This window comes from Lasioglossum baleicum, unplaced genomic scaffold, assembly GCF_051020765.1.
Source record: "Lasioglossum baleicum unplaced genomic scaffold, iyLasBale1 scaffold1963, whole genome shotgun sequence".
Lineage (NCBI taxonomy): Eukaryota > Metazoa > Arthropoda > Insecta > Hymenoptera > Halictidae > Lasioglossum > Lasioglossum baleicum.
Window position 1 is genome coordinate 1598 of NW_027471022.1, and position 16030 is coordinate 17627.

General features: G+C 49.3%; 1 pseudogene; it reads left to right on the forward strand.

Moving 5' to 3' along the window:
- Positions 1 to 10030: 10030 nt before the first annotated feature.
- Positions 10031 to 14892, forward strand: LOC143221143 (facilitated trehalose transporter Tret1-like; annotated as a pseudogene).
- The last annotated feature ends 1138 nt before the right edge of the window (positions 14893 to 16030 follow it).

A 16030-nucleotide genomic window follows, 5' to 3' on the forward strand; every position in this document is an offset into this window, starting at 1 on the left:
GAGACGGCATTTTTGAACGGAACCGTTAAATCAGAAGTTTATGTAAAACAACCAAAGGGTTATGATGATGGAACAGAAAAAGTATGTAAGCTTATAAAAGCATTGTATGGATTGAGAGAAAGTCTGAGAGCTTGATATGAATGTTTTGATGAGTTCATAACTAAATTAGGTTTTCAGAGAAGTGAAATTGATTATTGTCTTTATATGTTATATCTTGGAGAGGAGATAATATTTTTGATTCTATTTGTTGATGATTTACTGATATGTGGTAAAGATGGAAAACGGATTGACAAAATAAAAAGTAAACTATCACAGAGATTTGCAATGAAGGATCTTGGGGAAATTAAAACTTATTTAGGAATAAACATTGAATATGATCATGAGAAATGTAAAATGACACTTAATCAAAGTGACTATATAGAGTCTCTAGCGAGGAAGTATAATTTGGAAAATGCGAAATTGTATGCTACGCCTATGGAGCAAAATTTAAGTTTGGAACCCGCGCAGTCAGCCTCAGATGAAATCAAATATCGGAATTTAATTGGAGCTTTGATATACATAAGTACGGGAACAAGATTAGACGTGAGTTACAGCGTCAATTATATGAGAAGATTCCAAAATAGTTACAATGAAACTCATTGTAAATATGCACTGAGAATTTTAAAATATTTATACTTAACTAAAGATTTGAATTTAACGTACAAAAAGAATTTAAATAATGATATAACAGATTGCTTTGTTGATGCTGACTGGGCAGGAGATAAATTTGATAGAAAATCAACTACAGGATACGTAATACGATTTTTCGGAAATGTAATTTATTGCAAATCAAAAAAACAAAGCAGTGTGACGAAATCGTCAACAGCTGCAGAGTATGAAGCTCTTTCTGAATGTGTGAGTGAAATCAAAGTTCTTGTGAAATTATTGCATGAATTCAGCATTGAGATTGAAAAACCGATAAATATATATGAAGATAACTCAGGAGCTGTTGCTATCGCAAAGTTTGGAAATTTAATAAAGAATTCGAAACATATAGAAATACACTATCATTTTGTAAACGAGTGCTATGAGGATGGAATAATAAGAATTATTAATATAGAATCTGAATTGAATTTAGCAGATATTTTGACAAAAGCACTTGGTCGAATTAAATTTGAAAAGTTCAGAAATTCATTGAATATTGTTTAGATTGTAAACAGAATCTATATTGGATATTGTGGCAAGAAATTAAGGAGGTATGTTGAAATATGAGTAATTTCATCAGTAATTTCACGAATGCAACGCACAATGGTGTCGCGTGTTCGGTCGCGGTGTTTCGCTAAAATCGAACTGCGTAACGTTAGGCAGCGCGAGTGTGTATAAACAAGTGCGGTCGAACGGCTGTGCGAGCACGCGTCGGCATAAACGTTTTTTTACGATCCATCGGGCCACGCGAAGCACGAAGAGAAGGGAGACTCTCGTCGCGAGCAGTCGGACTGTGGTCACCAGTAAAATAGTGTCACTAATAAAGAAGAATATTATATTGTATGGAAAATTGTCCAGAGTTGACCCTGTCCATAATTAATATAACAATACCAAGAAAAATTTAGGACAATGTATATATGTATATACTACTTGCGATGAAATATAATTGATAAAAGAGAAAAAAAAAAGAAAAATTAAAAGACGTATGTTTAACGGTTAGCAATTGTTGGACGTTATTAAAGACTGATTGTATTTCAATTAAAACTCGGTGCTTCATTTGAAAAATAGAAGTAAATTTACCAGATTAATTGTATTTTTCAATATTTTAAATACCTGTTCGTATGATTATATGTACTCGTTTTTGTATCGACCATGTCACGGTATTATTCTTGTCTATTATCGATTTTTCCATTCACCGTCGTTTGCGATTTATTTAAATATATCACAAATGTTTATAATGATATTTTACTAATGAAATTAATGAAAATGATCACGTTGGACGTAAGGCTTTATGTGCGTTAAATTCTCTCTTTTCTTTTTGAATATTTTTCAAACGAAAGATATAAACTCGATCATATCCACGCGTGTACGTGCGAGATGCGAAGGAACGGATTAAGAAATTTGCCGTGCGAGATCATACGCCGATAAAAGTTGAAATGATTTTCCGTATACTACGCAAGATGGCATGGCGAGGCTGCCAGTCGGCTCGCGGAAATGACGCGCAGTGCTCGTGCTCTTCGTTGCAAAATCCCATTTGTTTATAATTATCGCGTTTTCAGGATTCGTGCAAGTGATAATTAGTGCGCGAACCAATGGAAACACAGGAAGAACGATTATTCGCACGCAAGCACCCGTTTTTATATACTTGGCGTACTTGCTACGACATTTCGACCGGTGAGTATTTGAAGTAACAACTTCCCTTATATTTAGCACGGGTCACATGGTTTTCTGCGTGTATCGCGTAATCGGAAGCTTGACGCGTTATAATTCTCGATTACTGCAATAATCGCGGGAAAAGAATCGATTACGCGGCAGAACGTTACACGCTTTAAACGAGAATTATCGTATATCCGCGTTAAATGTACAACGTGCTCTTTTATTTGCTTGTTGACAAACAATGCGTAACCATGAAGAACATCGTGCTATGGTCTTTATGGTGGCAACACGCTTTTCTGACGACGCGGCTTCTCTTCGCGAATGCTGTAGATGATGCATCGACATGTATCCTCGATACCGCGAATCGGAAGGAAACGTATTTTTCTCATTAGCACGTGCGTTTAGTCATGAGTGATGACGAAGAAATGAAGGGTAGCAGCGTTGTCGCTCTGTTATTGTTTCTATTCGGCCGCGTTAATTAACGGGCCACCTCTTTTCTCGTCTCTGTCGCGGGGTAAAGGATTTTCCACGGAATTCGCGATAGCATAAGCTAGGTGATTGCCATTAATCCTTGAGTATACCCGTGACAACGACCAAATTAGTCGGCCTATCCGTCAAAAAGAGCATTTCCGTGGTAGGCGAGCATTATGTCCGCGGCGGACCCAGCGCCACATGGTTCTTCGCGAGCAGACACGCCGGCGCATCACCTTCCAAGCGTATCATGCAAAGATATCCGCACATACACTGTTGTTTAAGCATTAACACGTTCGTACCGGTTTCGTTTTTCGATTACGCGAAAACTGAAATAGACTTTTATAATTCCAACGATGAGAATAATCGATATATTTTCGGAATCTCTCGCGGAAACTTTCTAATCGAAAACAACGCCGCACTCGTGTAACACATCGAAGAATTCGACGCGCGGTTTTGCCCGAAATCGCGCGGTACGGGAAATGGAACCGTTCAACTTTAGAAGAGTACAAAATGGCGGCAGGTATTCGTAGCGGAATTAAAGAAAAATCCACGGTGGAAAAAAGCCAGCTGTTCCGGGCTACAGTGCAATATCGTTCTTCCGAATTACCGCGGAGCAAAAACTCGGGAACGCGAGTGTGAAAAGGGTCCGCGAGGGGGATAAGACCCGATTCGATCCGAATGTGGACCGAGTCTTGGAAAACGTTCGCCGGGTATCTTTAACAATACGCTTCCGTTTGAAATTTTTCGCCGCGCCATCGGTGTCGAATTTTCGTGTTAACATTTAAATTACGCCCACGCTGTACGTTCGGGCGTGGGCTAGGTTGAGAGAGAGAGAGAGAGAGAGAGAGAGAGAGAGAGAGAGAGAGAGAGATTAGAAAACGAGAATAAAACGGTAACGACTAGGAGAAAGCCAAAGGAGAAAAAAGAGACGCTTCAAAGGGCTGACTAAAGCTACACCAGCGAGAAATTAGTCGGCGAGGGGTTGCGGAAACGCATAGTGGGACCACGTGGCCGAAAAGAAGGAACGAAGGCGGCATATGCCAGACAAGCGCTGAATCATCGAGGAGAAATTTCCGTCGAGGTCGGATTAGCCTCACTGCGAATCGGTTCGACTCGCAACAGCTCGCAAGTCGTCTCGCGTTTTACCTTTCGCCCCCTCAGCTGCTCCCTCCGCTATCGCGACACCCCGTTCCTCTGCTAATTTCCTATGTTTCTTCGTGGTTTTTTCCAAGTTCCGACAACTCCAACGGTTCCGAGAAGCCCCAGCCGAATGGGAACATCGTTCGCGTGCAATTAATAGAATTCGTTAATGCAATTAACGTTATAATTAATTAATTCCCGGACGCAGACAAAAAGCGAGAGGGAGAAAAAAAAGGGGTAGAGATTAAGGGGCAAATTGTTGTATAATGGTCCGGAGCATTGGAGTAAAATTTCGATCGCAATTTAGGCCACTTTAAACCCAATTTACACGTGTCCTGACCGTGGCCATAGCAGCGGAAAACTCGCGGAAGAGTGTAACAAAACGCGTATACAGTTGTCGGAATATGTACGTCGATGATGCGTTAATATTTCTCTCCCCCCCCCCCCCCCCCTCCGCCCGTCGGCTACGTTTGTTCTTCTTTTTCTCCCCGGCCCCGGGCCCCCCGAGCCCACCTGAGGGGAAAATTGATTCGATTATTGACAACGAAACGACGAAGTGACCACCGACGGTATTATGTAAATTTTTATTCATTCGATGTTTCTACTCGGAAACTTCATTATACGCTCTGTGAAGCTTGGTCGTAATGTGAACAATAAATCGCGAATATTGGCCGCGGTATTAAATAACCGTTATATAAAATAATATATCATAATCGGTGTTTACGCGGTTCCTAGTGCTCGGCGGATTTTAATCGCGTTATCGATCCCGATAGTTGTATGCGATAAGCGAATCCGGCGAAATCGATAGAAAACGACAAAGAACCAGAGGGTCATTCGTGCCTTTGAATGTTCGGTCGGTTTCGCTCGTTCGTTGTTCCACCGAACGACGAAATCCTCTCCGACGACCGTGACGCGCAAAGGGCGACAATAGAGGGGTGAAAGAGGACGTCGCGACGCGATTTCGTTGATCCGCAACGGGAACGCGACGCGTACGTTTTTCCGCGATACCGTAACAACGAAGCAGTTTTGTCGGGAAGTTGTCGGACCGTTGCCAAGACCGAGAAGCTGATGATAAATCTTCGCAGGGAAACTTTGCACGTTTCGTGGCAAATTTATTCCCTTCGTTATCGCCAACTTTCGCATTGGCATTGAACGTTCGTTGCATCCCTTTTCACCGCGAAACTGGGGCTAAAAACGACCCATGCGATCGTCGTGCGGTGTTTCTCGAAAGATCCGCGTCAAATTCCGCTACTCCTTCGAGGATCACGCGAGGATCAACCCCGTTCCAAACCCTTCCGCCGTTTCCTGACGCCAAACCAATTCGACGCGTTCCGATTTTCCGGTCTCCGCTTCGGCGGCAATGCTCTCTCTATATCTATCTCCCTCTCCCTCTCTCTCTCCCACTGTGTGGCAAAATGATTTTCTCACGGTGCTTGTACCGTGATAATTAAAGCGTGTCTTTGAGGACGGAACGGAAGGGAATGGAAATGCACGCAAGGAGATTTTCGCGAACCGGTTTGCGGTCAGGCAGACTCGCCGATGCTTCTCAAACTCAAACGAGCCCATCATTTTTTTCCTGCCCCCATTCTCTTCGTTAGCTCATTATTTCGAACATTGTAGCCTCGAATCGCGATCGGCATTTTCCTGCCAACGAGTTCGAGGACGATTTCAACGAAGCTCCGATACCAACTCGCTGATCGCGTTCCCACGCGACGCCCCGTTCTGCTCGTCCGAGGATACACCGGCTAACGGGCGAGGTCGGCGGAAAAGTGGGATATTTTCGCGCGTCTACGAGATCGTAATTACACCTCGCGAGCACAGGAGACATTAATTGCAGGGATTATGATTGATCGCCGCATCGATAATGACGTACATTGTCGCATCTAACGATACTCACCGGTAACGTCGCTTTCTCTCTGCGGAAAGCTATAATTACGCCGGTAGGATGGTGACTCGCGATTTCGAGGCTCTTTTCTCAATTTTCAGATAAAAGGCCTGTCCCGCTCGCGTTGGCTTTCTGTTATCGGGACGAAACGAACGTCCAATTACGCAATCTTCCACGTAAGAACGGAGATTAGACGACAGCTAGGCAGCCATCGAGAAGTCGTCGTTCGCCGAGGATAGGTTCTCAGCTGATTTCCGTGGAAGCCTAGCGTTTTCTCGCGTCTTCTTCCACGACGAATCGTTCGAAGTTCGTCGCGCGTCGGATCGATATCGTTCGCACTGCATGCGGACGAAAGTCGCGGCGATTCGACATCCGGCTGAACGTAAAAACGAAGCCGAGGAGGAAATATCTGCATCGATGACACGCGGTGAAGTTTAGGCGATGCAACGCGTTGCAGGCGATCGGCACGGGAAAATGCGGTAGGTGGAATTTCATTGGGTAAAATCGTCGGAAAGTCGGTCTCAAAGGGAAGAGTAACGCTGATCGATCAAAGAAAATATATTTATAAAATTCATGGCAGACGTCTGGCTCCGGTTAATCGGTTTCCCGAGGACGTTGATCAATTTCACCTGGAAAGAGTGGAGAGGAGAGATACGCGCCCTGCGAAACTTCTCTATCGCATCTTCGCCCTCTTCATTATCGCATCTACCCTCTGCACACCCCCTTCGGCCCGGCCGATCTCTTTCCCTCTCGCTGCCGGCGTTTGCCGCCCCGACCCCGGCGCCGGCCCGGTCAAGGCCTGCCTTTTTGGACTGGCAAAAAAAAATGCATCTTCGGGCGAAACTGATAGCTTCCGCTGTTCCGAGATACCCGCCGCATTCCCACCGCATTCCCTCCGTCAATGGCGCCACTTCCGCCTATTCTCACTCCGGCCTGCCTCTTTCTACTAAAGTAACGCAAAGTGAGCGCGCCCTCCCTCTCACGCTCTCACTCCCTCTCTCACTCTGTGCCCGTGGGCAGAACCACGCGCTTCTCTCCTCTATCCTACCTGTCGTGCAATATCGACCCGCGTGCATGCGTACGCGGGGAACGTTAGATAGATGCGAACGGAGATAGGAACGGAACGCGGAGGGTAACCGAGAGACCGAGCGTGGAGTCATTATGTACGCGAATACGGATGCATGGAGAAAAATATGTACACAGAGCCACCTAGGCACCTAGCGTGAAGAAAAGAGGGAAAAAGAGAGAAGAAGAGACGCGGCACGGATGGAAGGAAGAAAGAACGGGAGACCGGAGTGGAGTCCTTCACTCTCGGCCCGTTCACCACCTCTCTCTCGGTGTGACCTCTGCCATCGTTCATCCGCGTGAGCGCGTGTACCTACGTGTTCCACGATAGTTGCCCGTACGCTCATCTTCGTCGTGCACGTACTGCACGACAGCACATTAGGTACCTGCACGTATATATAGGTACCTATCTATAGGTAGCAAATGGTAAATGAGAGGGTAGACGCAAGGTCTGGACGCCCGCAGCTAGCGGCGACCCAAAGCTTCATCTTCCGCGGGGCTGTATGTGCCATCACACGTATCGGGTGATCCTCAACTTCCCGCTTTTCGCCGCTCTACCTTCTCCAGGATCAGCTTTCGCGCTCGCCGATCGACCAATCGACCGTCTGTCGCGGCGAGACGAGTGGTGCCGAACGAACAACGGCGGTGTCCAACCGAGAAGTTTCTAGAATCTTTCGTCCGTCTCCTCGCCTCGCCAATCCGATTCGGGCAGGAAAGAAAAATCGAGAAAATTCGAAACGGGGATGTTCCTTTTCTAATGTTTTCGCCCGATTCGGTTTCTTCTCTCGAATCGAATTTCCAAGTTTCCAGGATCTCCCGTTCGACTCCTCGCCTCGCGAATCCGATACGGGGAGGAAGGAAAAATCGGGAAAACCCGGAAGGGGGAAGGGGGAAGGGGGGCTGGTCGGTTTCTCCTTTCCCGCAAACGCCGCATTAAATCCGCGTAATAATAATAACCACCCATTCGAATTTATTCGCGCTAACGTTTCAATGGTTGACCGGGAAATATTTTCTGGACCAATTCGTAAAGCCGTTCGAATCGATAGTTTATCGGCCGGCATGAAACGTTTTCGAAGTCAGCGGGTGAAAAAAAAAGAAAAAAGAGAGGAGCGAAAAGAGGTTAAGGAGGGTGGGAGGGAAACGGAAGACAACGAAGAGCAGCGGATGGTAGAGAGGGGGTGGGGCGGAGGAAATGTTGTAAAATTGGAATGCCGGTTGTGTGCATCGCAGTCAGAAATGAAAAATTTTCTATACAGCCAACTATTATCGTTGCTTTAACCGTATTCGCTCGGCGCGATTGAAAAAGCGCGCCGCCGGGTTTTGAGTGTGTTTTGTTCGCAAATCGGAACGGAGCGATGGTCCTGGGAGGGTGACTGGGCGTGGGGTGGGCCGGGGCGGGAGAAAAATTGCTACGGTTGCATGAAATTTCATATTTTCCCACCGTACAATAGGCGACAATTTAGGAGCAGAACGAAAGGTGCATCTCGTGATAACGACAACGCGATAACTCGAGGAAAATGGAGCAGACAGTACATTTTAAGAACATGTGAACGGGAAATTACCTCGGCGATTATCCCGGAGAAAAACGTGTATCGCCGTACGCGCGTACGTGCGTCGCGCGTATCGAGCGCGCTTCGAAGTTTGGCAAAACGATTCGAGCGTCTATCGCGTGGACGAGTGCACGGCCGGAACGTAGGCGTCGATGTTTGCGAAGTCGTACCCGTTCGAGACGACGAAGCCCCGGAAAATGTCCATCGGCAATCGGCATAGTCGCCATTCCGCACGTACACGCCGGCCTGCCTAGGGGTGTCCTCGCGCGGCTAATGAGACCGTTGTTGAAACTGTAAGACGTAATCTAATTACGTCTTATCTAATTACGTAATACAATTCTCGTACCGGTCTCCGATCTGCTGTTACACGTTATGGTAGAACGCAATTGTCACCGCGTTCAATCCGCCTCGCTCTTTCCAACTCCGCTGTACTCGCGGTCAAACGTTCTCTGCGACGTGTCTGAACCGTAATTTCTTAAATTCGACGTCGGCGGATCGAGCGCGATTTTTGAGAACTGGTTATATTCGAACGATTCGCGGAGAGGAACGGACGCGATTTCGCGAGTTCTTGGTAAAAGGGTAATCGCGACGCTCGCACCACCAGTTGCGTAACGAAGACTCGAGTCCTGTGGCCGGGATGATCTTTTGGCAGGACGTCGGCTAGAAAGATGCATTTCCACGTATTCGAAACAGCGGGTGATTAGCGTGAACTCGTGACTCGGCCGGTCGGCTGTGACGTGCTCGCACGTGCAATCGATCTCGCGTTCCCCGGCTGTTCCAGCGTCCCTCTCTCCCAGAGCCTTTGATGTTCCAGAATCCGAAACGATTAACGAGGAATGATAAACTCGCCGCGTCGAAGGGAAGAGGAGAAGCCACGAGACGCGAAGCTCGTCAAAGAGAGAAGAGCCGAGAGCTTCGTCTTCTTTCCCGTCGATTGCTCGCGACGCAGAATTCGCGCCGAGTCTAATATTCTGCAGAACGCGGCTGGCGTTTCCGCTCACGACCAGTAGTTGAACACCTGTTATCGGTGGTTCCGCGCTATTCGACGATACACGGGCCACTGTTATCAAACACCGTGTTCGCGACCAGAGGCGAATCTCGTGGCGCTTTAAATCCACATTGAACATACGCCTAGCGTCTGCGTGTAATTTAAATTGCAACGGCGTCGAAAGGCGAAACGAGCTACCAGCGACAGAAACATCCTTTCGGGGGAAACGCCACCATCATTTCGCGGTTTTGCAACAACGAAGCGAACAAATTCCCGTGACGCCGGGACAAAGGCCGGGCCAAAAACCGAGCATCGGAGCCCCGCGAGGCCGAGGCGCCTTCCCTCTTCTGCCACCATCCATTGTCCGCCATTCCCATCATTCCGTAAATAAAAATTCCACCCCGTGCGTTAGGAAAACGCGCCAGTGATCTCCAGACCGGGGCATGCTACCGGCGAAGAAATCAATTAACCGCAGATCCTCTATTTTCCACATGTACTCTCTGGCTGGTTTCTAACCCTCTCGAGGCGCAGTGGCATTGTCGCGAGAGACGGAGACGGAGAGAGGAGACGGAATCAAGGGAGAAATCTATGGAGAAATGGAGGGTGCAATTGTTACAGGACATACGCTCGCTATTCGCGACGGCCGGCCGCGTGTATACCGAGTGGAAATTTACGAGCGATCGCAAAGAACCCCGGATCACCGTGGATAACGACGAGGTATCGCGGCGATATCTCCGTGCGAATGGCGATACTTGGCCGCGTTCTTCGAACGAGGGGAAGAGATAACCAGGAGCTGGACTAATGGTACTTAGTGACAGCGGGACACATGACTAATCTCGTTGTCACGGAGAATCTATTGCCGGTCGAAAGTAGAAAATCGAATTTCCACCGATATGCCGTTCAGTTTAAAAGAGATTCGTGCGGACAGGGGCACGGGCAAACAAGGAGGTCTTTCTCTCGGTGATATTCCCCCGTGCCCCCCAGGCCCGACGCCGCCGTAAAAAATACCACCGAGTGGAAACTATCGCTATCCGTATCGCGGCAATCTTTCCCTGTGTCGCAGGTAAGAACTGTGCCGGGCGAGGGCGAGAACAACTTTAAAATGCCCACGGCTTCCGTGGTAGATGTGACTTCGGCGGCCAAGAGACCGCAGTACGTGTCACAGGTGTCGACCTCTTCTTTTTCCTCTCTATTACCCCCCCCCCCCGCCCCTCCCCATTATCGCTACTCCTTTTTTTTCGCCCTACCGTGATTCTTTATCGTCGCTTCTCGCGAAGCGAGAAAGAAGAAACGCTGTTTCGAGGGAATAATAAACGACGGAGAAGCAGGCCGAGATCAGCGACCGTTTCGTCGACTTACATTTCGCGAAGCGGGGTTTAGCGTTGGCGGAATAATCAAAATCCAGCGAGTATCCTTCTTGGCGTAGCTCCATATCGATATGCAAATACCGAAGATAGTTACGAGCTTAATCGGGAGGTCCAAGTTTTTCAAGGCGTATCGTGCGGACTCTTTCGAGCAAAGCTCCACATACTCCTCTTCCTTCCTCTTCTCTCGCGCGTATATTCAATAGCGGGCACTTTTCATAATACCGCCATTGTAAAAACCTTCAAAGCTCTTTTTCCCTCTTTCTTTCCCTCCTCTCTCCACTCCTGTCGCCCGAGCAGCATCGGATAACAGCTTTTAAGCTAATGGCTCTCCCGGTTAGCTTGGACCTAACACAAGGCACATCCCGATTTTCGACCGAAAAGCAGATCTCCGTTCGCGATTTTTCGTCGATCGAGGGTCGAGCGACATCGCGGCCGATAAAACGCGCCGCGGAGCGCAATTTTATTATCGCCTGAGCCTCCGACGGCGCCGTTGATAGTTGCACAGCGGAACAAACTGAACGTATACGCGCGATACAAATCCGCTTACACCGCTTCGCATCGGCGCGGCCGAGAATTAGATTTTGGGATTATCGAATGCAGGTCGCGCGCGTCAAAACGGAACCACCGCTCGAGGGTCTCTCGTTCACCCTTCTGCTTCCGACCTGAAATTACTCGTTCGCAACCTCCACGCCGTCCATTGCGCGGATAACTAACTAGTATCCGCGTTATGGGATTTCGTGCGGCACGCGAGAGAGAGAGAGAGAGAGAGAGAGAGAGAGAGAGAGAGAGAGAGAGAGAAATTTCGCCGGGCGAAGAGAGAGGGGTTTAAAAGTCTCAAAGTATTTTCATCGAGAGGTTCTTTCCGGTACGGCACCGGAGACCGTCGATGTCATCTCTGTTTCTCGCGGCCGCTGATGGATCGGGATAAACGCTAGCGATCGGCGTAGATTGCGGCCTAGAAAAATCCTCGCAATCGGCACAGATCTCGGCAGAGAAAAATCTTCGCGATCCGAGTGACACGCTGGTGTGTGATCTCCACGCTCCAACGATTTTCTTATGTCACGCGAGGAATCGTTAATTCGGAGCTACCGACAGATACCGAGAGTGCGTTAGCGTTACGACGTCGTGCGTCATTGGAGTTTGAACCGGACGAGCTAAATAACGAAATCGAACAGAGGGATCAGGTAAAAACTGAATCACGGATTCTGGAATCCGAGGCAAGTGCGCGCGAAGGTGCAGTGGATCTCTATGATGGAATATCAGAGCCGTTTGGTATTTCGAGGATATCAAGGGTTGCGAAACTCGTCGAGGACTCGAGTGTGTTTTACCTCTTCTCGCGCGAAGGCAAACCAGCGGAGAGATACGGTAAAGCAGACGAATTTGCAAGTTTTATAAATAAGCCTTCCTTTAATTTTCCCTTCCATCCTGCTAATTTTTGAACGGTTTCGCAACCTCGACGACGCTCCGTATCCCCGACACGATATTCCAAGGGGAAACAGGTCGGGAGATCTCGGCTTGATGGTATCGAAACGCGTGGCATTCCTCGGCAGGAGATTCCATCATGCCGAAATTTCGGCTCCGCGCATCGTAAAATCGCTGGTTTCTGATACGGGTGGAAGCTCCGGAGCATTGTCATCCGCGCGGAGGAGCGATCGTTGCGGAGTGGATGCGTGCGTGAGCTCAAGCGTTTATTATTCCTCGCGAGGGCACAGAGCGAGAGACGGAGCGATAAAGGAAGAGACCCCTTTCGATTTACAACCGAACGATTAATTCCAACCATTTCATTCCTACGATTTGGGTTAGGTCGGAGAATGACATAAGACCGTTGCCTCGCAGGTCACCGGCATTCGGACCTTTTCTCTTTGCGTTTTCCGTTCTATTCAGGCCTCGCGCCGATATATACCCGGTATATATACCCAATTACCGACAAACACGTCTTTACTCCGAAGGAACCTCGAGTTAGAGGAAACAGAAACATTCCTACTCCAGCCTCGTCCTTCGTCGGTCCTAGAATTTGAACAACCCCGATGGTAAGGATTGCGTGGTTTTTTCAGGTACTGGCGGCCGTGGTGCTTTCGATAGGAAAGCTGTTTTCTGGCCTGGCGAAAGGTTACACCTCGCCAGTTGTGGACTCCATCCTGGACAACCAGTCGCCGAACAACGCCAGCTGGTAACTACGTTTCTCTGGTCCGCGAAAGTCTGTTTTAAGGTAGCGAGCGAAAGAACGGGCAGACAGCGGCGTAACACGGCCGACGCGGTGTAAACAGGGAAAGCGAAACTTGGCGAGTAATCGCGAGTTAGACGTGTCGTGTCCGGTAACGATTAGCGTCGGTCGGCAGATAAGGAAATTGAATAAGCCGGACAAGGTATTTCGTCGTGCCGGCAATAAAGCGCGGGCGAATATCTTAGATAATTCGCTTAACAAATGCATTAAAGTCGCTCCGTTCCGTTCCCAGCCGTCTGTCGCGCGCTTTCTCCGCAATAGCGCGCGCTTTTATCGCGTCGCGCTATAAAGGAAGCTCGCCACGCAAAGTGACAAGAAACCATGCTCGTTAGTTATACACCCTTGGGTATCCGCCTGCAATATTCTTCGGTTATGTCATTTGCCTAACGTCGGCATTCACAATTTGCTTTTCAATCGGAGTAATCGCCGGTAAATCGCGGCGTCGGATATCCCTGAAGCGACACCGCGATCTGTGCTTTTCGAGTAACGGCTCATCGGCGTATGGTTTAACGCGTGTCGTCCATGTGAAATCGACGCCGACGCCGTCGAATCGCGGGAAGATGCGGAGGTTTGTAGCGAATCGGAGGATGAGAGACGGGGTGGTAGCGAGTCATCGCGTCGAAGCGCGTCGAACTCGTGGTCGGTGGACTATCCTTGAACTGGTTGGGAAGATGGATCGATCGATAGCTTAATGATGGCCGCGGGTGCGACGGGGAGCACGCGGCCTGGTAATAAGCAACAATTAGGTCCTCGCATAACGTTAGACCCTGTCATCTGTAATCGTATTGCCATTTGTCGCAGGTTGGCTTTCTCGGTGACGCAACAAGAAGCCTCGTGGGTCGTGTCGTTGTCGATGTTGGGCGCATGGTTCGGCGCTATGTTCGGCGATTAGATAATGAGGACGGGTCGCTGATTGGCGCTCCGGATCACATCTTTGCTCTGGCGGTCGTCTGGATCCTTACAGGCACCGCGCTCTGCGTCGAATTGGTCTACGTTACCATCTTCATCGGTGGCCTTTGCTGCTCAGCGAACACCTTGGCAGCCCATGTATCTCATCACCGTTCCTTCTTCCTTCCCTCCACGTCCACCCGCCGAACAGACGTCGGGAATAACGGATGTTTCGTTTAGGTATACATATCGGAAATCTCGATGCTGGGTATCAGAGGCTGCCTGTCGGCGATGCTGCAGGTGCTCGGCGTGTTATTGTCGTATATAGCCGGCACGTACCTGAACTGACGGCAGAGCGCACCACTGCTGACCATAGCGCCGTCAATGCTCTTATTGGGAACTCTCTTTACACCGGAGACGCCCTCGTATCTCGTCCTGAACGGCAAAGACGACGAGGCTGCCAACAGCTTGCAATGGCTTCGCGGTGATCACGTCGACACACGTCACGAACTGCTGGTAATTTTCAAACATGCCTCTACCCCTCCCTTTGCTCTCCTCTTCTTTTTTCTCTCTGTCTCGATATCCCTTTCAAACAGACGACGTTCGTTGGCGGTGCAACGAAAAACATTGCTTTGTAATCGAACGACGATTCAGCCTCGCCGCTCTCTCCGTCTCACCGACGATCCATCTTGGCTACATCGACTTCCGTACGATTGTTGCAGGTGGTCAAAACGAACATTCTCGCCTCCAGAGCGAAGCAGACCGAGCTGACGTTCAAGGACAACATGTTCTCGCCCCGATTGTACAAGTCCATTGCGATCACGTGCGGGCTGTTGTTCTTCGAGAGGTTTTCCGGGGCGAACGAGTTCAATTATTACGCGGTGATGATACTTCGGCAGAACCTGGGTGGCTTGTATCCTCACGGCGCCACCATTACCATCGGCTTCGTGCAATTATTGGCTTCTCTGTAATCAGGTAGGGTAACCCGAGGCATTCGCAAGACGGATGGGCAGCCGTATAACACGAACCACGAGTATCCCTCCGCGGATGTCCCGACCACGTCCGGCCAGGCCGCCAGCTATCGCGGAAATCGTCACAAGTTGCGCGATTATTGCAACATCATCGCGGAGAAAACGAACAGGATCGGCCGGTACGTGGAGAGCTTCATGCACGGACTGTTCGCCGCGCGTCGTTCCACCGATGATAGTTCACGCAGCAACGGCGACGTGATCAGAAACGACTATTGATTCCCGGACCACGTGGAGCAACGAACAGACGCGCGCGAGCAGGATCGGCGCCGCTACGCTCGCTTCGGCCGCTATCACCGGGACAGAGCTGTCTACTCGAGGAGGAAGGGTCCGACACGAATTACGTCGATCGGGACACGGAGATGCAGCCGCGACGCGTTAGACACCGCGATTACGCGGCGGCGTACGCGGAGAGGGCTAGCTTGTGGGACCGTTCGAGAGATTTAAACGTGTCTAAGCCGATTCTGAGGAACGGCATTAGTCACTGAACAGGCGAGAGGCTTTACAGCTCGACGTTGCCCAGATGAAGCAGGACCATCAATTTCAGGATAAGAGACTCCAGCGTAGCCTCTTTCCTCTCCGCGAACAGCAGGGACTGGAGAAGCGACAGGCTGTTGGACGACGGCGACGACGCTGGCTTCAGGCGTCGGAGATATTACCGCGAGGACGAGCAGCTGGAGGGCGATTACCTGAAGCTCTATCGAAATTTGTCCAGGCTGAACAGATACTCGAAGGGGAGCAAGTACGAGCCTGGCCAGGTACACTGCGAGAGGGAATGCAGGACATTCGACAACACGGTCGCCTACGTTTACTAGAAAACGTGCTGCTTGTCATGCACGAGCAGCCGCAACGGACTCGATAAAGGGGACCATCGGTCGAGGGATCGTTCCTAGTCGATGCATCGTCGATCACTCGCTATGGTTCGCGACTTAATAACGAACAAGCTCGGTCACCTCGTTTCCGCCACGCTCCTTCTTCCGTTGCGTTTCTCCCGTTTGCTTTATCCACACACCGGACTCACGTTACAGCCCACCACGCTCCAAGGATCCCAGAGGCTTTTCCTTTCCACCGCGATCCTTTT